The sequence below is a fragment of the Protopterus annectens genome, chromosome 4.part0, assembly GCF_019279795.1.
Source record: "Protopterus annectens isolate FY-2018-M chromosome 4.part0, PAN1.0, whole genome shotgun sequence".
In the NCBI taxonomy this organism is placed as follows: domain Eukaryota; kingdom Metazoa; phylum Chordata; order Ceratodontiformes; family Protopteridae; genus Protopterus; species Protopterus annectens.
In genome coordinates, this window is record NC_056733.1 from 242,913,811 (window position 1) to 242,938,627 (window position 24,817).

Here is a 24,817-nt window from a genome sequence, read left to right on the forward strand (position 1 = left end):
ACAAATGAAATAAATAAATAAATAAGTCCCCTCCTGCTTCTGGAGTCAGACTAGGTCACAGCATTCAAATGTCCCCTTCTGCCCCTGGAGCCAGGGTACATCAGAGCATTCAAAGCCTCCACCTGCTCCTGGATCAGACTGGGTCCTTACTCTGTGGCCAGGTCTGCTTGAAGGAGTAGCCTCTTCCTGCAAGCACTCATGAGCAGGTCCGAGAGCTGCTATATGACAGCAACAGGAGCTGAGGGTCAGTGCAGCTTGGAAAGAACAGAGCTGTTTTAGCAGACTCTAAAGTAGGAAACAAGCAATTAAGACAAAAGTAAAGCACATAGAAATGGATTATGAAAAACACAGACTATGCAATTGAGCTCTATAGTTATTATACTTGTTAGGCTCCTATTTTTCAAAACCTTTATTATTTACGTCAGTGTAATATGCCTGTAATTCTGAACTAGGTTACTATTAATCCCTTATAAATAGGTACCACAACTGATTGCTTTAAGCCTGTTGTTGCACAGATTCTTTCTAGTAAAAGGCTAAAACTGTCATGCAGTGGCATGAATAATGTATTTCTGACTGAATGTTTTAAAGAACCTGGAAGTAAGTAAAGTCCCATGTTACTGATCCTTTTGACAGCCAATAGTCTTGCCTATTTATGTTTAGACAGCGAACATCTGGGAACTTCTTTTTTTAGGTTGATTTTATGAAGTGCAGATATGCTTTTGCCACTTGATGCAAAATATGTATTAAAAGATTCTGTTGTTAACTTATCATCATATATTCTAATATCTTTTACATTTAGAGGACCAATAAATTGAATGTATGACCTTTGAAAATTAACACATTATAAAATGTTTTTTTCTTCTTTTTTTGGGGGGGGGGGGGGGTGCTTATTTTATATCTTGCCTTTGAAATTGTAATGGTACCTTTAGCGTTTTTAAATCATTTATCTTTTTATTTATCTTACTTTGGAACATTTTAAATATTGTGAACATTCTTTTTTTCTTAGATTATAATGACTTCACTTATTTATTCTACAAGAACGGCACTTTATTTCTTGACCTGGTATTGTATTTTTACCTAGCTGTTCTTTCTAAAATTGTGATGTGTCACAGGTTAAGTTCACCTCATCCATAACTAGCTGGATCACTAATACCTAAGTTATACAATGGCTCCTCTTGCAACATAGTCTTGAGTTTGTCAGTATTCCAGGGTAAAAGACTGTATTTTTCGCAACTTCAGTGCCATGTAAAGTCAAATGTCATAGCACATTGATCAGATCATACCTCTTAACTGTCCAGATTTTTGTAGCATGTCCAGATCTTTGCTGCATACATTTGGTCTGCTTCACATAAAATGTGTAGTTTTCTGACAACTCTCTTTTGATGAGCTGAGGACTGAAGTCACTAAATAATGGCATAGATTTGAGTTTCAGACTTCACATCCTTCAGAAAAAATGTATGTTAACTCAAAGCCTGTTATTCTATCAACTTTCTAAGTTTATAACAGCAATACTTAAAATGTCTCCCTATATTTTGGCCTTTATTCCCCCCCATTATTTTAGACTTTGTCCAGATTTTTTGCATTAAGGGGTTCAGAGGTAGGACCCAGATGTTCCCAATTTTTTAATAACTTCCAAATTTGAGATTATATTGGAAGTATTCAATAAATCATTATAAATCAGTATGTTTTAAAAACTACTTCCAGGATATCATTATCAATACACTAGTTCTTACTTAGGTGGAGTGAGGTAAAGGTTAGTATTAAAATGCTACTGCCTTTGGCTGATTCTGTAGTGCATTCAAATGTATAAAAATCTTCAATATTCACTCATGATGTAGTCCACATACCTCTCAACTGTCCAGAATTTTGCAGAATGTTCATATTTTTGCCACATATTTTTTATCTGTTCCTCTTAAAGTTTGTGGTTTCTTGGCAAATCACAGAGGACTGAAGTCACTGAATGATGACAGACATTTGAATTTTCAGACTTATTATCCTTTAGAAAATGTTTGCCAATGCAATAACTATCATTCTAGCAACATTTTAAGTATATAAGAGCAATATTTAAAATCTGTCCCTGAGGTTTATAGAAAACTGTGCTGGGGGGTAGGGGCTGCTTTTGAATAAAAAAAAACTTACATTGTGGTTGTTTGCTCAGTTAACCATCTGTCTTTGTAGGACTAATGTGTATTTGTGTGATATAAATAGGAATACTTGTGGCTGTTGTTTATATGAAACAAAGTTGAAATTCTATATCTCTGAACTGTCCCTGATTTTGCAGAATGCCTCAGAATTAATGCATATTTTTGTTCTGTTCCTCATACAATTTGTAGTTTCTGACAAATTGTTGAGTATTGTAGTCACTAAGTAGTGCTATACATTTAGTTTCATAACTACATTTTAAGTTTCACAGTTCATATCATTCAGAAATTGCATGCTAATGCAAAAACTTGTTATTCTCGCAACATTCTAGAGAAATCTTTCTGTGATTATGTGTCTTTGTCCCTCTTTATTTTTTAATTTATCCATGATTCTTGTGCAAAGACTTTGAGAGGTATTATCTTTTATTACAACCAAATAAGGTGTACATTTCAAAGTGACTATTACTACTGGCTGAGAAAGGGGCTGTTTGTGAATAAAAGTAACCTTTACTCTTTTTCACATAGTTTAACAGTGTGGCTTTGCATGACTAGTGTGCATGTGTGTGAAATAAATAGGGGTAATTTGCTACTATGTGTTTTTGTGACACAAACTTGAAATACTTTATTATTTTAAAATATTATTTTTATCACCATCAGAGATTTGAGGTGTGCACAATGAAAGATGTAACAATAATTGCTGGGTACAGGGGCTGTCTTTGGATAAGATGGCTTTGCAGGTCTAGTATGCATTTGTGTAAAGCAAGATGGACTACTTTATTGTGGCCATTTTTTATCACAGTTGGACATCTGAGGTATATATAGTCAAGTATCTGTAATTAGTGGATACAAACAGGTATAGGTTATAAGGACAGCATTTTTGAATGGTTTTAAATTAGTAAAATGAATCCTAAAGAACATGAGCATTTATGTGTGGTTAAAAAAAGTGTGTGTGTGTGTGGGGGGGGGGGGGCATAATTTGAAAACTCTGCACATTTGGCTAACTTGGTAGTTGTACATAGACTATATGCTGAATCTACTATTGTGGTAGGCACTTTATCCCATTCCACTGGTATGTTTTCATTATTAGCTTGTTAGTCACAAATTGCATTCTTATATGGACAGCATTTGCATTTTGATTACAAGCACATTGTTTAAAACCACCTTTTTTTTCAAGCACAGCCATTAGTAATTCAACAATATTTAGCAATGCCCCCTCTTCCCACATCTTAAATGTGCTATCTCATTTGCTGGTAGTTTCTGAGTGTTCTCAGACATCTTTACATTCTTAGTTACAGGCTTAGGTTGCTCATTTTGGAACAGTGCATCATTAGCTTGTAAGTTTTTCTTTAGGACAACCAATTTATCATCAGTCACAGCATTATTCTGAAAAGCTCAGATACATAGATTACTTGGCAATGATCGTTTTAATTTGTCATCTGCTAAAATATCTATCATTTTAGTTTTGCTGTTCATTTTAGCACACTTTAAACCAGGAATTTAAACTCTTACAATTTTGATTGAATTAAAAGTTCATTTTTGAAATATCTGGGCTTGAACCTCAGAAAATATAACACCCAACCAAGCAGTTCCTTTTTTATTAATTTCAGTAGGCAGTATTGTCAGTTCCTTTCTTGTTCTTATATGCTTTAAGTGCTTCACCTGCCAGCTGTGAAAATAGTATTTTAGTCCAGTCCTACTATGTGGCGCACTTTTCAAAGGCAATAATTTATGCTTTGTTATCATCTTTAATCTGTTTTTTAATAGTGATGTGGCTTTTTGATGCATCTAGTACACAGCAAATAATATTACTGTTCCTGAAGACTGACCAGGTGTTTGTTAGTAACCACACTCCTGTCCTGCAGAGCCACTATTTGCTGTCCCATATTTATGCTGATCTGCACCAAAGTCTGTGTGTCTGTCTCTCCATTTCTACTTTGACAAAAGGATAAGAGTTCACCTGGCAAGCAACCCGTAGTTCTCTCGGGGATTTTTGATGTGGTAACACGGACAGCGGCAGTTGTCTAGTCTTTACAGGTGGTGAAATTAGCTCACACTGTGGATACACTTAATGATGCAGGAATAAAAAATCATGCTGTTCGGTACATTTTTACCAAATTATGTTTACCACAACCACCAGTGTAGCATATGTAACATACTGGAGATTATCTTCATGGCTCATGTTCTCTTTTATATACAGTTTAGGAATGAAGTCCAGTTTATTTACAGTACAAGTATGTCAACTCACAATTCAGGTCACTTTAATTCAGTTCAAAGTCTCTGTAAAACTCAACAGTGCATGCGGTAGCTTTTTCTGATGCAGGGTATATACAGTCATGTGTTTACAATTAATGGGTATTAACCTGTATGGATTTTAATGACAACATTTTGACTGATATTAAATAAGGAGGGTGAATCTAAAAGAACATGAACATTTATGTGTACCTGTAACCTCCAAGTACATCTATAGCTTTGATTCCTGATAAAATCTTAAGTAAATTCCATATATTCCATAGGTAAATTCATATTTTATGGTACTCCATAGATAAATCCACAACTCTTGGTTATGATATCCTCAAAAGTCTTCACTCCTGGTCTTGCAAGTCCATCTCCATGAGAGCCAAATGTCATTGCCTGCTTAGGCTACAGGCCTTCCTTTTAACAGTGACTCAGCAAGTGCTTTACATTTGGCTAGTTGTTACAAGCTTTCATTGCTGTCTTACACTATGTGTTGTATATGCATAGCATGAACAACTAATACAAGCTTTTATTGCCATAATGCATAGTACATGAACACTGTACACAACAGTCACTATGCCACTATAGATCTGGATGGCACAGTCTGCATGTCCTCCCTGCATTCGTGTGGGTTTTCTCCAGGTATTCTGGTTTTCTCCCACGTTACAAAGAGATGCAACTGAAGCTTTTTTCCCCGGGCCTCTGCTGAAAATTGGCTTTGTTCCAAGTTGGACTTTCCCAGTAAACAAATGTTAACTAAATATATATATATATATATGTATATATATATATATATATATATATATATATATATATATATATATATATAAAATATCTGTTGTGGCATCTTGTGTTTGGAAAACTGAATATTTTTCCTTGAATGTCCTTGAGTCTGTAAATTACTCAAAGCACAAATGTTAGAAAAGTCTTGTTTAACTGAAATAATTGATGGGAGTTAGCTCTGTATAAGCTGTAATCTAAACAGCGAAACCAGGAATTTGCTTTCTCAGTCAAATGTTTATCATGTGACTTCTAAAGGTAGATGGTCCATTCGGGACCTGTTGTGGATGTAGCTAGAGACAAATTCAGGCAAAGGCATTTGCTGCAGAGCTGAGTAGAAGACCTAGCCAAGGCATGCAGCTATGACCTTCATTTTTTCAGCTAAATGTCAGAAGAGTTGTGTGGAATTGAGGGGTGGGGATTTCCCTCTGTGGACTTTTGCTGTAATACCAAGATACAGTGAATAATGTGTATATCACGTGGAGCTCAGCGTGGAAAGCAAAACGGTTTATAGTTTTGTTCATGTTTATGTCATTCTTCAAATAAAACTATTTTTTTAAAATATTTCTGCCTCCAGTGAGTTATTGCAACTTGACAATGCAGACACACATGCACACACATACACACACACACACACACACACACACACACACACGCACACACACACACACACACACACACACACACACACACACACACACACACACACACACACACACAGACAAGCAAAACATTTTGTTAATTGTCGAAGATTTGGGAAGCACAGACACTAATTCAAACAGTAGGTACTGTTTAAGGCTACAGACAACATGATACTGGCTTTCATAGGTTCGTACTAGGCTATCTGCCCGAGGGCATTTATAAGCCTAGCCAGAGTGTGTTGGTTTTTGCCACCCCATTGATTAATTAACTGAGACTCTGTCAAGCAGAGCCAATGAAGTGATCCCAGGGGTGTATTTTCTGTTACCCATCCACTCGTAAACACTTCTCCTTGTCTGTTAGGATAACTTCCTAATACAGACTGACACATCTGAAGAATAACTGTAAGAGATAAACTGCAGTACATAGGTTCATAGATTAGTACTAAGCTAACTGCCCTTGTGAGCTATTTTAAGCCTAGCCAATTATTCCCTTGTGAGACTCAAATCCTGCACCTTGTGTTTGTAAGGCAAACACCTTGACCATTAGGCCACCCTCCCAACCTAAATAAACAGCCTCTGCAAGGCTCGAATACAGGACCCTGCACACCATAGACAATATGATTTACCACTAAGCCATCCCAGATACAAAGACTAAAAGCTTGTGCAAGCAGACATCTGCATTATTTGTGCCTAAAACAGCAGCATACATCTGTTAGCCAGCTCTGTCAAGCTGACTGTTTAGGCTATAGCTTTTTAATCATTCATCTTTATGATACAAGCTTAATTCAAAAAGAAGTACAAGCTATAGCAAGACTTACACTTACATGGTACATAAATCAGGTCATTTACATTTTAGTATTTCAAATACAGCCCAACAATAAGCATATTCAGTGAGTAGCAGCATTAATTGATTTGAAAGATTTTTTCTTTCACTGCTATGCTTGTAGTTCATTTAGTATAGATATCCAACATTCCCTTATGTCATTTCTATTCTGTACTCTCTTGAAGGCAAAATAAAGGCCAGATAACAAGGAAAGTAGTGCAGTTGAAACCCAAGGGGATACTTGTATGCTTAGTTCTGATTCATTAGACATGAAACGGATGGTGCAGTAGTGCAGCGGTAGCATTGTTGCCTCACAGCAAGAGGTTCTCCAGTTTGATTCTCAGCTGGAGTGCCTTCTGTGCAGAATCTGCATGTCCTCCCTCTATTCGTATGGGTTTCCTCCAGGTGCTCTGGTTTCCTCCCACGTTACAAGACATGCACCCGGAATGTTTCTCCCCAGGCCTCCTCTGAAAATTGGCTTCATTCCAAGTTGGACTTTCATGGTTAACAAATGTTAAATAAATGCAAATGTGTATTCATACTTACTGTAAATTATGACATATTCGAATTGTATTTTCATCAATGTTAATGGATTGAACAGCAGTTCTAAGAGGGGTAGTCTAAATAAATACTTAAAAGATATTTAGTGCTCAACTTATATTCTTATAAGAAACACATTTAATACAAGCTGATATAGATAAACTTAATGCAAATTATTACACTTTCCTTACTAGTTCTCATTATATACAAAAGAGAACAGATGTAGCTATATTGTGAAAGAATTCTACCTTAAGTACATATAATGATGAGAGGGGAATTTTCTGTCTAGTGACTTTAGAAATAAAATGGAAAATATATACTTTAATTAATGTTTACTGGATTCCTGGAATTGGATTTAAAGTTGTTAAACATCACTTAGAAGAAATAATTCCAATTTTGGAAGGGAGCATTATATTTGCAGGGGATTTTAATTGTATATTAAGTGATAAAGACTCTAATGCTATCAATAAATGTAGAAAATGTGCTTCAGCTAAATCTTTAATGGACTTTATAGATGTATTTAATATTAAAGACATAAACAAGTTTTAGAGTCAAATGTATTATTTGTGTGCATTTTACGCATAGACATGGTACACAGTCTAGAACAGATAGAGCGTATGTCTTGAATGAAATAACTACAAGATTAGGTAAAGTTAAAACAGTCTCTTGTCCATTGTCAGATCATAATGTAATTACGTTTAAAGTCAAGCTAACTGTTAATAACAATAATTCTATTAAAAGAATACCAGCATATATAACTAATTTAAAATAATTTAAGTCTTTTTAATAAAGAAATTCAGACCTTTATAGATATAAATTGTATAGAAGGCACCTCAGAGATATTTCAATGGGATTCTTTAAAAGCATACTTATAAAATACAATTATGTGCTGGTATATAAATAAGAAACAACATTGGGACAGATAACTAATATGCTTATAAAGAAAAGTTGATAAGTTAAAGGTAATGCAAATCTTACAGAGGAACTTAATAGATTAAATAAAAATATTTAGAAACTTTACAATACAAAACCATGACAAATCTAGAGAAGATTGAATTTAATGTGTATTCTTTAAATCCTAAAAGTATACATAAATTAGCAACTAGATCAAAAATGATTGCCAAATCTAATCATATTAAAGAGGTTTATAATCCAAATAGTAAAAAGAAAGATTACATAATTAGAGGATATTCTAGGAGCATTTAGGATTCATCTTAGTAAAATTAATAAATCCAATCCAATAATGGATTCACAAGAGATAATTAAATCCTTTGTTGAGAAACATATTAAAAATAAATTGTCGAAAGATCAGAAAAAATTAATTGCTAAATATATTTTAATATCTGTACTTAAGATTCAGATTAATAAATTAAAATCTAATAAAGTTCCTGGAAATTATGGTATTATACCAGAATTATATAAATTAATGCATAAAGAAGCTTTACTTGTTTTGCTAAAAGTATACCTAATAGTCAAAAATGTATAAATGTTCATCCATATTGGAAAAATAATCTATTTTCACTCATTTTCAAAGCTGACAAATATGCTACAAAATTTTCCTCTTATTTACCAGTCTCATTATTAAATGCTGATTATAAAATATGCATGGCAATATATGCAAATAGAATTAAACAATTTTTCCTATGTTGATAAATGAGATCAAACTGGTTTCATAATGAATAGAAATTATTATGATAATATAAAAAATAATAGTAATAAAATATATTTTGTTAATAATACAAATGAAAATTTAACTTTTGTAAGTTTAGATATTAATAGTGCCTTTGATTCAGTTCATTAGGAGCATTTATCTGTTTTGGAGGAATATAATTTTTCAAATAACTTTTTATAGCTTGTTAAACTTCTTTGTGAGAATTCTTTAGCTTACATAAAAATAGGTTCATATATTTCTAAATCAAAGGCTATTATTAAGGGTACTAAACAAGGATGTCCTTTCTCACCATTATTATTTGCTTTAGTTATAGAACCTTTTACAAATTATATCAAACATGAATATCAAAGGTATAAATAAATGATAATTTAAATACTAAAATATAGCTGTTTGATGATGATATCTTGTTAACATCAAATGATTATAGTCATTCTCTCCATGCCCTATTTAATTTAACAGAGACTTTTCAGAAGAAACCAGGACTTAGTTTTAATGAAAGTAAACCTAAAATGCTACTTATAAATTGTAATATATATATATATATATATATAGAGAGAGAGAGAGAGAGAGAGAGAGAATAGATATGAAATTATCTAAATATATTGTAGAAGACAGAAAGATAATGTTGATGATATAACTCTCACTATGGTTTAGAAAGTTAGACCACAATGCTTTGCCAGACAAACACGAATGGCCAGTGATTCCTTGACTTTGTCAATGCCAATATATTAGATCAGCTGGTCGACACCCCCATGAGAGGTGAAAATATCCTGGACTTGGTACTATCCAACATAAGTAGCCACTGTAGCACCCCTACAGTGTCTCCCTCCTTGGTAAGATCCAACCATAAAGTGATCACTTTCGAAGTCACCATCTCCCCTGACCCACCCCTCGCCGGGGTCAAATAAAATTTTTTTTTCCAAAGCTGATTATATTCTCCTGAGAGCAGGTATAAGCTGCTTCACAGCTCTGTCCCTTCAGCTGGAATTAGCACTAATATCCAAGCCTTTATACCAAAAAACTATATGAGCACCCACATAGATGCATGGACTCAGTTGTACCTGACATGACCAAATCATCTTCCTCAAGGAAGAGTAAATCTGTATGGTGGACAATAAACAAACTTTATAATAAAAGGAAACAAATGCTGTCTAGGACCAAGAGGGAGCAGGTGTCAAGTTGGAAGCAATCTCTCCTTTGCCTGAACAAGCAAATAACGTCACTGGTGAAATCCTCTAAGGCTAACTTTGTGTCCAAATTGGACACATCCACTAAGGGCTATCACAAGGCCTTCTTCACCTACATCCACAATCTCATAGGTAACACCCAAATCTGCTCTGAACTGGTGGTCAAGAAAACCACATATGAAAAAAGTACAGCCTGCATGAGAGCTGACAATATCCCTGGCTTGTCCTACATGAACTCAGGCATGAGCTCTCTGCACCATTAGGTATACTATTCAACCAAAATCTGAGCACCAGCTTTGTCCCAGCTGAATGGAGAACAGCCACTGTCATCCCTCTACACAAAGTAGAGTGTCCACTGACCCAGGCAATTATAGGCCCATCAGCCTAACTAGCCTGTTCTGCAAGGCCATGGAATGCATTATCATGGACCTTCTAAACAAGGACATTGGTAACTTCCAAACGCTTGACCCCACACAGTTTGGTTTTGTCAAAGGGAGATGATGCCTGTTAAACATGGCTGAATTCTTTGAAACAATCACCAAAGCCATAGACGAGGAGAAGACGATGCACACCACCTACCTTGACCTAGCCAAAGCCTTCGACACTATTCCCCACTCAGGCATAATAGATAAACTCTCCCAGCTAGGCAACAACCTGTATGTCACTAGATGGATAATAACTGGCTCACTGATAGAACCCACTCAGTCAAAATAGGGGAAGCTGCCTCTAGTAGTAGACCCATAATGAGCAGCATATGCCAAGGATTGGCTTTGTGGCCTCTACTCTTTGGAATGTACTTTTCTGAGGTGCAAGCCAAAACCAGTGGTCTGTGGCTAACCAAGTTGCAGATGACTACAAGCTGGGCACTGTCTTAAATTCACCTAGTGATGTGAACATCCTCCAAGAGGCCCTTAACCAAAGTAATGACTGGTGCCAGAAGCATACCCTCAAACGGAATGCCAAGAAATACAGCATTATCCCCTTTGGGGAAAATGGCTCCCCTCCATTTATCACATTAATAACAATGTACTAAGTATGCAATCAGTAGTGAGGGACTTGGGCACCCAGGTTGATTGCTAACTGAATTTTGACCACCATGTTGCCACCATTGTATGGAAGGCTTTCTACATGGCCTACCTCAGGGGGTCATAACATCTCTGTACTCCTCCCTTAACAGACCCATTCGACATGTACCTTGCCAAGCACATGCAGCAGCTGGAGAGACCACAGAGGTTCCTGACCAGGAAAATCCATGATCTCAAACACTTATCCTATACAGACAGGCTAAAAGCCTTGTCACTCTACTCAGTCTCGTACAGAATGCTCAGAGGTGACCTGTGTCTGGCATACAAAGCCATCTCAGACCCAGCCTTGATGTAGTTAATGCATACCCATAAGTGAAACTCCACTTGCTCAACCCACATGCAAGGCCTCAACCTGGTCTATGACATTAATAGAACTTGTTGGCGGGATAGATTTGTGTTCCAAAGACTCCCCCGTCTGTGGAATAGACTCCCTCTCCATGTCAAGCAGAGAACCTTACTAGCCCTCTTTAAGTGGAACCTGGACAATTGGATGGGAAACAGAAATTTCACACCTGGAATTCCACCTGTGTCCCTTGTGGACAGGGGAAACAGGTGATGACTTTGTGGGAACATGGGTGAAATTCTTGGCTAGGCTTATAAGAGCCTCCAGGCCAATAGCCTAGTATCGTCCTATGAACCTAGGAAGATAATAAAGCATCTTGCTTTGTCACCTCACAGTAAGACATTGTCCTGTTCGGTTTTCAGCTAGAGAGTCTGCTGTGTGGAGACATGCGTGAATGGGCGTACCTTCTTTGAAGGTTGTGCATCAGAGCTGGCAACTTGGCACGTAAAAATCTACTGCCAATCATTAGCGGTCTGGAGTTCCACTGTGGCGACCCCTAACCGGGAAAAGCCGAAAGACACAACAACATTAATAAATGGAATATTTTTTTTACAATGGAAAAGAGATTGCCTTAAATCAAAATGATTATTCTTCCAAAATACTGTATATAATACAATGTATATCTCTCCCTCCTTCTAAGGATTATTTAATTCTTTGGTTCTAAAATTTCTTTGGTTCCCTAATAAACCTATATTGGTTTTAGATCTTCATATAAGTGATGGGTCAGAAGGAGGTATTACTTTTCCAGATCTAGTTGTGTATATTTTGTCATCGACCATTAAAACAAGAGCTTTATGGTTAAATTCCAAATATTCTGCCAAGTGGAAAGAAATACAAGAACAAATTGGTTAAAACTTAACTATTTAATAACAGTGCAACAAAATATTAAGCAACAACATTCATTGATTGTTATTTCCCAGAGAGTAGAAATAAACCAGTTAGGTCATTCTATATTACTAAAATGTTAAACATATTTAAAAATGTTATATATAAAAATTCAGAATATAAAATATGGTTGTTTTATTATTTTCTATAGCTTACACAAAATATTGCATTAATACATTCAATTTATCAAAAATGATAGAACTTAAAGAAAAAAAATGATATATTGGCAACAATTGATAAAAGATGGGAACTAAATTCTACTGATTATATTATGAATATATTTTGTATAAATAAAGAAATGTGGTTAGATACGAAACTTTGTAGAAAATCTATTAAACATAAAATTGAATTAATGCAATCAACCATAAGAAACACAGTTCCTAAATTTATAGAGTGTTTAATTAGTTCAGAATGTCAGAATATAATAGGAAAGTGTTATTTATCTAAGGTATATAAAATGCTTAAATAGAAAGACATTATATTCTAAAGAAAATTACTGGGATTATTTTAGATTAATTAATAGTCATTCTCCAAGTGAAGAAGTTAAAAAAATTAATGCTGTTATCATCAAAATAAAGTACTCTCTCATTGCACTGGAGATTATTCTACTGGAAATTTATACACAGAAATTTCATTATACCACATAAATTTAAACTAATGAATAAAAGGATTGCGGGCGATGGAGATATAAATCAAATATAAAAGCTGATTAGTAACATATGTTTTATGACTGCACATTGCTTAAGCCATTTTGGGATAATATGCATACATTTTTACAGGCTACTTTTATTGATGAGTTTAGTCTAACTCAGTCTTTATTTATTTATTTGTTTATTTATTTCCAGTTTGATTACCTGGGAAGTCCACTGGGCCCAAAGAGCCCGTTTTCAGTGGAGGCCCGGGGAGAAAAGCTCCATGAAACAGATTACAGTAAAGATAGTAGTCCAATAAAAATAAAAGTACAACTACAAATACATATCAAATAATACAAAGCGTGAGCAATATTGTCCATAGTAAAACTATCGTGCAGATACATTTTAACAAATTCCCACAGTTAAAGTCAAAAGTCAAAAGCTATTTACAATATTTGCAGAGTGTGACACATCATATGGAAATTAGCTATAGAAAGTTATAACCAGCTATAAGGTGCTTAGGAACTCAGGAGAATACCCCCCCCCCCCAGGGCCTTTTGTTAAAGAGTTCTAGATAAGGAGAATGCAGTTACATTTCCATTTGGAGGAGAGGTAGGTGTAAAGCTGAATTTTGAAGTTGTTTGTGTTTGACATTGCCCTTAGTGTGGAAGGGAGAGAGTTCCATTTCTTACCTAAGGAGAAGGAGAGGAGAAGGAGAGGAGAAGTTGTCCAGCAGGACATTTAGTTAAGTTTTGGTGTTCAGATCTGAGAATTCTATTTGGGGTGTATGGGGGAAGGATGTTAGTTAGAGTGGGGCATTTGGTTGAATTAAATATTAGTCTATGTGCTGTAGTGAGCTGGAGGAAGTCCAGGTAATTTATGAATTCTAACCAGTTGAGGGATTGGAGGGTAACACAGTGATGAGGGAAATGTTTGGCTTTGGTGGCAAATTTAGAAATTTTGTTATAACAGCTTTCAAGTTTGGAAGTGATGGAAGAGGATAGGTTAGTTAGCAGCAGGGAGCCATACAGAAGGGAGGGAAGGAGGTAAGAGGAGGCCAGAGTATGCCTGGTAGAAGTACAGAGGAAGTGGTTGTTCCTGTATAGCATACCTAGATTTTGGTGGGTTTTCTTTATATTTTGCTGACTATGGATGTCGAACTTGAGGTGTGCATCTATAGTTGCAATGAGTAGTTTGGCAAAGGGAACAACTTTGATCAGAGAGTTGCTTTGGCTAAGGACTTGGAATGAATTTTTATCAAAAGAGAAAGATTTTGAAGGTGTGAATAGTAGTATTATAGATTTTTTAGCATTGAGACAAAGGTGATTTTGGTGCATCCACATCTCAGTAGTTGAGAAGGCAGTCTGAGTTTTAGATAGGAGTTCAGGGAGGTTAGAGGCAGAGCAGACAAGTGTATAGTCATCTGCATATTGGATGACTTTGGCATTAGGAATAGCAGAGTGAAAATTATTGATAAAGATATTAAACAGCATTGGTCCGAGGATGGACCCCTGTGGTACTCCGGTATGGGTGGGTAAGAAAGGTGAGGTGCCTTTTTTCCATTTCACAGCCTGAGATCTATATGACAGAGAGCTTGAGAACCAGGAAAGAGTGTTTTGAGAGAGATTTAGGTTTGAGAGGTGACTTAGAAGGTGCTTATGGGAAACAGTATCAAATGCTTTAGAGAGATCTAGGAGCACTGTGGATACTAAGTTCCCAGAATCTCGGGCTTGACTGACAGTTTCTAAGAATGAGAGTAGAGCTGTTATGGTGCTCTTTCCTGGTTGGAAGCCATGTTGGGAAGGGGCAAGATGTTTTTTACTCAGAAAAGGCATAAGTTGGAAGTGTTTGCATTTTTCTAGGATTTTGGAGATTGGAAAGAGAAGAGCTATAGGGCAGAAGTTTGAAATGCTAGTGTTTTTGCCTCCCTAGTGGAGTGGAAGAATAAAGGTGGAACACCAGAGTTTAGGGACATAGGACTCCTTTATGGAGCTATTAATTAGGATACTAATTGGGAGAGTTATACCATCGGCAGCAGACTTGAGAAAGGAAGAGGGGATGTTGTCAGGTGCATTGGAGCAGGGCTTAAGTTTGGAAAGAAGTCTTTTTATGTAGCTAGTGGAGACAAGTTTATGCTCAAACATGGGGGGAATTATTTGGGGACTTAGATGAGGTGGATTGTAGGAGAGATGCATTACTGTTTGGAAAAGTTTTCGTTAGGTTGGATATTGACTCTATAAAGAAAGAGTTGAATAGTGAGGCTAATTCAAGGTCAGATTTTCTTGGGTCCAGATGGGTTATTTTTGGAGCCTGGGTTGACGAGTTAGTTTATGGAGTTCCAAAAAGGCCTAGGGTTTTGGGTATGGTTGGATTGGCGCTTAGTGTAGTAGGGTTTTTTTGCAAAGTTATGGAGCTGTGTATATTGGAGAAGGGTCTTGGGAAGTTTATTCTTTTGGTAAAGCTTCCAGGATTTGTCTCTTTGATGCTTAATTTGCTTTGTTTCTTTGGTTAGCCAAGGGGCAGTTATGGTGTTTATTCTTTTTTCCTTGGTGGAGCTATGGAATTTAGAGCATCTAGGAAAGTAGAATTAAAGTGGTCTATGGCTTTATCGAGTGGAAGGGTTTTTAGAATGTTCCAATTCATTTGTTTGAGATAGTTAGAAAAGGTTTTGGGGTCAAATTTACTAAGGTTGCGGGTCTGAATATATTGATGTTGGTGTGGATGGGAGGTGGTTGCATAGTAAATGAAAGCTGGTAGGTGGTCACTAATAGAGTCAGGGATGGTGCCAGAGTTGGTAATTTTATTTGGATGGGTGACTAAGATCCAGTCAAGAGTAGATCCTGGGGGATTTGTTTTATTAGGTCTGGTGATGGAGTGGGTAATGAGTAAAGTTAAAGAGGTTAATGGACATGGAGGGTATGGGACTGTTGATTTTATTCCAGTCGATGTTTACATCACCTAGTATGTAAGTTTCAAGGTTAATTTCAGCTTAGGACCATTGGAGTATATCTTTAAGGGTTGAGATGTTATTTTCAGGTGGGATATAAAGGCAATGATACAGAGGCTTTTGTGATTATTCATTTTTAATAGACCAACTGTTAGTTCTGCATTGGTGAATTTAAGAATGAGGTTTGGTAGGGGAATTAAGGTAAATAGATTACAATAAATTAATGCAACACCTCTGCCTTTTTTCTTTGGGTGGTCACATCTAAGAGTGTGAAATCCAGAGGGTAGGAATTCAGAGTCAGAGATGTGGGGTTTGCGCCAAGTTTAGAAGATGGCTACAATGTCAGATTGGTTATGACTTAGCCATGCTTGAAATTGATGTGCTTTGTTGTTGAAACTCTGGGCATTGAGTGTGAAACATTTAAGAGTATTGTAGGGGGATGAAACGTTAGAGGAAGGGCGAGGGGAATTGTTATTTGTGGGTGGGTTAGGTCCAGGGTTGGAGTCAATGTCTCCAGCTAACATGAAATTATTGAAGGAAGTTATGTCAGTGTGTTTCTGTTTGGATTTATGATATTCTGGATGGTCTAGTATTTGTTTAAGAGTAAGCGCCTTAGCAGTAGTGGAAATAATTTTAGGATTAAAAAGGTGCAGAGGGTTGAGCTGGAACAGAGAGGAGGAGATGGAAAAGAAATGATTATTTGTGTGAGGGAGAAGATGGTTTTGTGTGGAAGTATGGTAAGGAGTAGACAGTGGAAGCTGATTGGAGGTATAGGAGCTGGCATGGTATAAAGTTGTTAGGAGTAGTAGGAGGGAGATGGGGGTTCAGAGTCTTAGGAACAGTAAGGAAAGCATGGTTAGAAAAAGGTAGTTTAATATGGGAGGATTTGTAGTTGGAGAGAAGAGCTGTGGGATGAGATGGGGTAGTGAAATAGTGATGTATTTAATTAGTGATGCATTTACTGTGGGTGAAAGGAGGAGGGGTAAAGAGGGGAAGGCTTTGACTGGATGGTTGTCTTGAGTGGGTGGGGAGTGGTTGAAATAAAAGTAGGAGTAGTGGGGGTGGGTGGGAATTGGGGGCAGGGTAGGAGAGTGGTGTGAGCCAGCAGTGTGGACAGAGTGGGTAGAGCCAAGGAGAAGGAAAAAAAGCCAGCAAAAAGTTATCAGTGAAGCTGAGAAATAGCTCAGCGGTAAAGAGGCACTGGCATAAGGCATTGTGTGTGTGAAATTAGAAGGATGCAGAAGGTTGACAGGGGATAGGAGCCAAAAACAGGGCAGTAGCAGTTTTGTATAATATAGTAAGTATTAACAGGGCTAAAACAGGGCAGAGGTAAATTAATAGAACAGTTACAGTACTTTTGGCTTGTATTAAAAGATAAGTAGTGGTTGAACAATGCCACCTGGTGGCCTAATTGAGTAAGTACAATGGTAAGCTATGAGCACTCAGAGGAGGGGGAAAGAGCCTATGAGAGTAAAGGGAGATAAAATCAATGGTAGACTGCTAGCGAATGCATGCAGGGTTAATATACAACAGTGGTAGGTATAGAATATATTTTTATTTTACAGTAGGGTACATACATGTTTAAAGTTAGTTCTTGGAGAGACAGAGTGGTTACAGAAGCACTGCAGGATCTCCTTAGGATGAACTTTACAAGAATAGCAATAAGAATCACAAATAAAAACAATCTTCAGTTCTATTTAATGTACCAATTCCTACATGTGTTGCTAGAACAAAATATCCTCTTCTCCGGAGTGTATTGGCTATGGCAAGAAAGGTCATTACCAAAAACTGGAAGAATGAGACTCCTTCTACACTGAGTGGGTTTATCAGCATTGCTAGCAATGTATATCAACTTGAACTAGCTACAATCAAGACAAGATCAGATAGAGATGCTTCATACTGCATTACTTGGTTGAAATTTAAAGATTTGTTAGAAAAAATAGATAATAGTTAAGTAAATGTTAGATGTTAAAATATCAAAACAATATTGTTTAAGTAGACATCTTTGTAAATAGTTTATTTGTTAATAAATCTTGTTTATAGTTATTTATTGTATTAAAGTTTTAATTTTGCATATTGAGTGAATTTTAAAACTTTACTAAAAAAATAATAAAAAAAGAAATGCTTAGCACTTTTTCAAAAACACTTTTATTTTGTTTTCATTATAAACACGCAAATGTACATGCAACAAATACAATAAAACAATAACAAAACTATTTACAATATTTACATTCCTCCATGATAAACAATCATTTTATCCATGAGAAGTTATCAGTATTTGTTCAAAAGCTTTTCCAATTTTTGCCATGCTATTTTTTATGAGTAATGTTATGAGATCTATAACAAATGGTTTGCAGTTCTTTTTTACAAAACACTTTTGCTAAATTAATAAATTCTTTAAACATCAAATTTTGTTTACTTTGCCAGTTCAAAGTAATAACTTTTCTGGCAATTGCAATAATTGACCAGAGTAACTGAATCTGAGATTTAGGTATTACATTAGGTATAGAAACACTGAACAGGATTAGTGAGTTAGAAATATGACAGTTATCAGACCATAAAGCATTTATAAAATATCTGAAGTCTTTCCAGTATTGAGCAACATTTCTACATTCAATGAACATGTGAACTCAGTTGGCCTCTAGGAATTTATCACATTTCCAACATTTACTTTCACTGTCTGTTTTTGAGTATAAGATTTATTTTATGTGGAGTATAGAAACTCCTATTCATAAATTTCCATGTATACAATCTCCAGTATAATGAAGAAGAGGTACCATACGTAGAATTTAATAACAATATTTTGTATTCATCAGATATTTGTTCTCCATTAATCTTTACATAGTAATTCCAAAAATCTGGCTCAAACTTTAGAGTGTCTTGTCTTAGTATCTTATAGATAGGTGAGATACTTACTTTTTGATTATCTGTCTTTTCAAGGCACCTAATAAAAAGCTGAATCAAACTAGGTGTAGATTCAGTCTCTAGGTTGATTAATACTCTCATTTTGTTTTCTATAAACTGGCGTAATGAGTGTATAAACAACCAAGTGTCTATATATTATCAAAACTACATAAAAGAGAGTTTAGTGGTTTAATACTCTTATTTTCAATAAACTGATGCCAGAATATCAAGTTATTTTCCTTTAATTTTTGCATCGCATTGATGTTGAAAGAATCTAGGCAAACAGGGGAGTATGCTATAGGGAATATAAAAAATAGGAATTGTTTAATGTTGTAATTATAATAAATTATATTTTAAAGTTATTAAATATTTGATTAATGCCATAAGAAAAATGATCAAACTTCTTATTAAATAAACAAAATTCAAGTAAAAGCCAATTAACTTTACTTATTCCATATTGTTCCTTAAATTGATTTTCTATAGTTCTGACATCAGTTATATGAATCTCATGTATTGTTTTCCAACCATATATATAGGTAGGTGTTATCCAATGTAATATTACATTAATTATAACTGATTTGGAATAAAGATCTAAGCTAGGGAATGCTAACCCATTACTGTTCCAAGCTCTAATGTGCCATTTATATGCAATCCTAGGTTTTAAGGGGAACCATAAAAATTTAAGTGGCATGGAATCTAATTTTTTAAATAAGGTTTTGGGAGGGGTGGTGCAGTGGTTAACATTGTTGCCTCACAGCAAGAGGCTCTCCAGTTTGATTCTCGGCTGGAGTGCCTTCTGTGTGGAGTCTGCATGTCTTCCTCATGATCAAGTGGATTTAAAGACATGCAGGTAGGTGTATGAATGTGTGGGTGTGCCTTCTTTGAAGGATGGGTGCTGTGCTGGCAGCACAACACCGTAAAAATTCACTGTCAATCATTAACAGATCGGAGTTCCACTGTGGAAACCCCTAACTGGGAAAAGCTGAAAGACAGTTTTTTAGTATCAATGACTGTATATAAAACAAAATTTTAGGTAAAATTATCATTTTAATTAAAGAAAACCTATCCTCCATTGTGAAGAACATTTTATTCCATCTTTTGATTAGTTCACTAATGGTGGTTATTAAATTATTGTAGTTTAGTTTAAAAAACTTTCCATGTCCTCTTTATACTGACACCCAAATATTCTAATACATCATTCTCCAAAATAAACAAGCAATTCTCTCTTAGGTTTTTGTTGATGTTTTTGTTAATTAGTAATGTTTTGGATTTATTATGATTAAATTTAAGCCCAGAAATTTTTTTAGACTTGCTTAAGGTATTTATAACATCATGCAAAGAACCATCAATATCACCCAAGTTTAACAGCATATCATCAGCAAATAATTGTACCTTAGGACAATAGTCCTTATTAATTTGAAAGCCTTTTATATTTTGCTTGTTTCTGATATATGTAGCAAAAGGTTCCACTGAAAGAGCAAACAATAACGGTGACAAAGGGCAACCTTGTCTAGTTCCCTTGAGGATTTCTAGTGGTGAGGATAGACATGATCTGATTTTCACATAAGCTTGTGCCCCACTATACATTTTCATTAATAAGTTGACAAAATCTGAGGATAATTCAAAACCAATCAGAATTCTTTGTAGATAAGACCAACTAATAGAATCAAAAGCCCTTTCTATGTCTAGGCTGATAATAGTTGTTTTTTGTATTTGCATGCTATGTCTATTAATGATAGTAATTTAATAATGATATCTTGCACTTTTCTATGAATAATGAACCCTGTCTGATCATTATGTATTAGATTAGATACTATTTTCTTTGTCCTATTAGCTAATATTGTCATGAAAATTTTATAATCAGTGTTTAGTAAGAAAATTGGCCTATATAAATCATGAGATTTGGGGTCCCTACCTTGTTTTAATATGGGGAGATAATTGAGTATTTCTATGATGGGAATGTTCTACATTTTTGCTTAACCATAGTAAAGGCACTCATCATTTTCTTTATAATACAGTCAGGTAAAATCTTATATAGTTCAGGAATTATTCTATCCAGTCCTGAAGCTTTATTGTCTTTTATTTTTTTTATTTGATCTTTCACTTCTGTTAGTATTATTTGTTTATTTAATATGTTATTTTGTTGCACTGACACCTTAGTAGTTATAGTGTCTTGAATAAAAGTATTTATTACATTATCTGTCTCCAAAACTGGTGCATTATTTATATCTTTATAGTAGTTTTTGAACACTTCTAATATGCCCATTAAGTTAGATGTACTCTTAACTGAACCATCATTTTTATCTTCTTCTTCTTCTTTCGGCTGCTCCTGTTAGAGGTCGCCACAGCAGATCAACTGTTTCCATTTCTTCCTGTCCTCTGCATCTTGTTCTGTCACACCAACCACATGCATGTCCTCTCTCACCACATCCATATACCTTATCTTAGGCCTTCCTCTTTTCCTGTTACCTGGCAGCTTCATCCTTAGCATCTTTTTCCCAATATACTCTGCATCCCTCCTCAGCACATGTCCAAACCAACGTAATCTTGTCACTCTGGCTTTGTCTACAAACCTTCCAAAATGGGCTGACCCTCTAATATACTTATTCCTAATCCTGTCCATCCTCATCACACCCAGTGCAAATCTTAACATCTTCAACTCTGTCACATCAAGCTCTGACTCCTGCCTTTTTGTCAATGCCACTGTCTCCAACCCATATAACATAGCTGGTCTCACTACCCTCTTGTAGACCTTCCCTTTCACTCTTACTGGTACTCGTCTGTCACAAATCACTCTTGACACTCTTCGCCACCCACTCCATCCTGCCTGTACTCTCTTCTTCACCTCTCTTCCACACTCACCATTATTCTGAACTGTTGATCCCAAGTACTTAAACTCATCCACCTTCTCCACCTCTACTCCCTGCATCCTCACCATTCCTCTATCCTCCCTCTCATTCACACACATATATTATCTCTTAGTCCTGCTGACATTCATTCCTCTTCTCTCTAGAGCATATCTCCACCTCTCCAGGGTCTCCGCCACATGTTCCCTACTCTCACTAAAGATCACAATGTCATCTGCAAACATCATAGTGCACAGGGACTCCTGTCTGATCTCGTCTGTCAACCTGTCCATCACCATTGCAAATAAGAAAGGGCTCAGAGCTGATCCTTGATGTAATCCCACCTCCACCTTAAATGCATCTGTCACTCCCACCACAGACCTCACTGCTGTCATACTACCCTCGTACATATCCTGTACCACTCTTACATACTTCTCTGACACTCCTGACTTCCTCATACAATACCACAACTCCTCTCTAGGCACCCTATCATATGCTTTCTCTAAATCCACAAAGACACAACACAACTCCTTCTGACCTTCTCTGTACTTCTCCATCAACACTCTCAGAGCAAACATCACATCTGTAGTGCTCTTTCCTGGCATGAAACCATACTGCTGATCACTAATCACCACCTCCCTTCTTAACCTAGCTTCCACTACTCTTTCCCATAACTTCATGCCGTGACTGATCAGTTTAATCCCTCTGTAGTTACTACAGCTCTGCACATCACCCTTATTCTTAAAAATTGGTACCAAAACACTTTTTCTCCATTCCTCAGGCATGCTCTCACTTTCCAAGATTTCATTAAACAATCTAGTTAAAAACTCCACTGCCATTTTACCTAAACACCTCCATGCTTCCACAGGTATGTCATCTGGACCAACAGCCTTTCCGTTCTTCATCTTCTTCATAGCTATCCTTACTTCCTCCTTGCTAATCCACTGCACTTCATGATTCACTATCCGCACATCATCCAACCTTCTCTCCCTCTCATTATCTTCATTCATCAATCCCTCAAAGTACTCTTTCAATCTGCTCAACACACTCTCCTTGCTTGTGAGTACGTTTCCCTCATTATCCTTTATCACCCTTACCTGCTGCACATCTTTACTAGCTCGGTCCCTTTGTCTAGCCAATTGGTACAGGTCCTTTTCTCCCTCCTTAGTGTCCAACCTTTTATACCACTCTTCATATGCCTTATCCTTAGCCTTCACCACCTCTCTCTTTGCCATGCACCTCATCTCCTTATACTCTTGTCTACTTTCTTCATCTCTTTGACAATCCCACTTCTTATTTGCCAACCTCTTTCTCTGTATACTCTCCTGTACTTCTTCATTCCACCACCAGGTCTCATTGTCCTCCTTCCTCTTTCCAGATGTCACACCAAGCACCTTTCTAGCCATCTCTCTTACTAGCTCTGCTGTAGTTACCCAGCTATTCGGTAACCATCACTTTTATATTTAATCTCATTAATAAGATTTTGAGTAATTATTTTTTGGATCTTATGGCTATTTTATGTAGATATTTGGGATTTACAGCATAAGACTGTAATTTCGATTGTTCCAGGTTTATGGCTACCTTATGATTCAGAACTTCGAAGTATTTTTGATTTAACTAAGTAATTTCGTTATGTGCTACTTTATTTGGTTTTGCATCAATTTTTATCTTGTCTATGTTTTTTTGTAAGTGTAAAAGTTCTTTGTCCCACTCTCTCCTTTTTTTAAGGTACCAAAATTTTATTCTACCATATAAATAAACTTTAAAGGTGTCCCATAGTGTAGTTTCAGTCTCTTCACCATTATCATTTATTTCCATAAGCATGTCTATTTCTTTCATTATCCATTCCCTAAAGTCTTTTAACTTAGTTATGTAAGCAGGGTTTCTCTGTAGAAATCTTAAATCATCTGTATGTGTAGTTAATCATAGTTATAGCATTATGGTCCGAAAGTGGACAAGTCACTATAGATATTATTTTAGAGTATATATTATTTGATACAAAGACCTTATCAGTGTTTGTGTACCAAACCGATATGAATAGTGAGTATAGAATAAGGAATAATGTTCTCTTAAACCATATATATTTTTAAGGTTCATCTGGTTTGTAAAATCATTTAACGTCTTGGCTTGAGATGTTAGTTTTATTTTACCATTTTTAGGAGTATCATTGCCTGATAATAGGCAGTTAAAATCACCTGTTGCTATAATTTCCCCTTTTGCATTTAAAGTAATCAGGTCCAGATATTTGTCAACATATTTAGTACTCAGTCCTGGTATCCAGTATGTATTAATCAAAGTATAATACTTCCTATTGATTTCCAAAATAAAGGTGCTTGGCATCCCATCTTTATCTGAAATTGTATCTATAATTCTTGGCATAGTATAAGTATTTTTCCATAGAATAAGAGTGCCCCTTCTCATAGTCTTAAAACATGAATCAGCCAGAATGGTATGGCCATTGAATGAGTATTTTTTGTAGATCTTTTTTTTTTTTAATAGATAGGTTTCCTGTAAAAAAGATGATCTGGGCTTTATGCATTTTGATATATTTAAGCAAACCAGCTCTTTTGACATTATCGTTCAAACCATTAATATTTAATAATAAACATTTATAAGCCATTGACTATAATGTGTATGTTATTACCCACTAGAAACAAATGTACTTTGGTATTAAGTCAAATTATACTATTACTGAAGAATTAGAAGACATACATCGTTTGTAGTTATTTAAAAGGGAAAAGTATGTAAAATACTTATAATGGGGAAAAGAGAGAAAAGGAACATTGGTAAGAAAAAAGACTAGGAAGAAAGAAGAGAGAGACAGAAAGAGAGAGAATGTTATTTAAATACTTAGTACTATATGTAATTAGATGAAGTAGCTATAGAATGGAAATGAGAAAGTTAATAATAAAAATGATTCACATTACCTTACAGCATAGAGACTTTCCAGAATCGTATATATTATGATTCATAATACAAAGAATTTAAAATTAGAAGGAATTTATTAATTTGTCCTTTAATCCCTTAGTTTTGTTTGCTCCTTCCTTCATAGATCATCTCGTTTTGTTGCATGTCTCTTCACACTTTGGGATGATCATTCCATTTCTTCTATGTCTGACAGTATTTTCTTCTTTTGGATAAATTCTACTGTTTCTT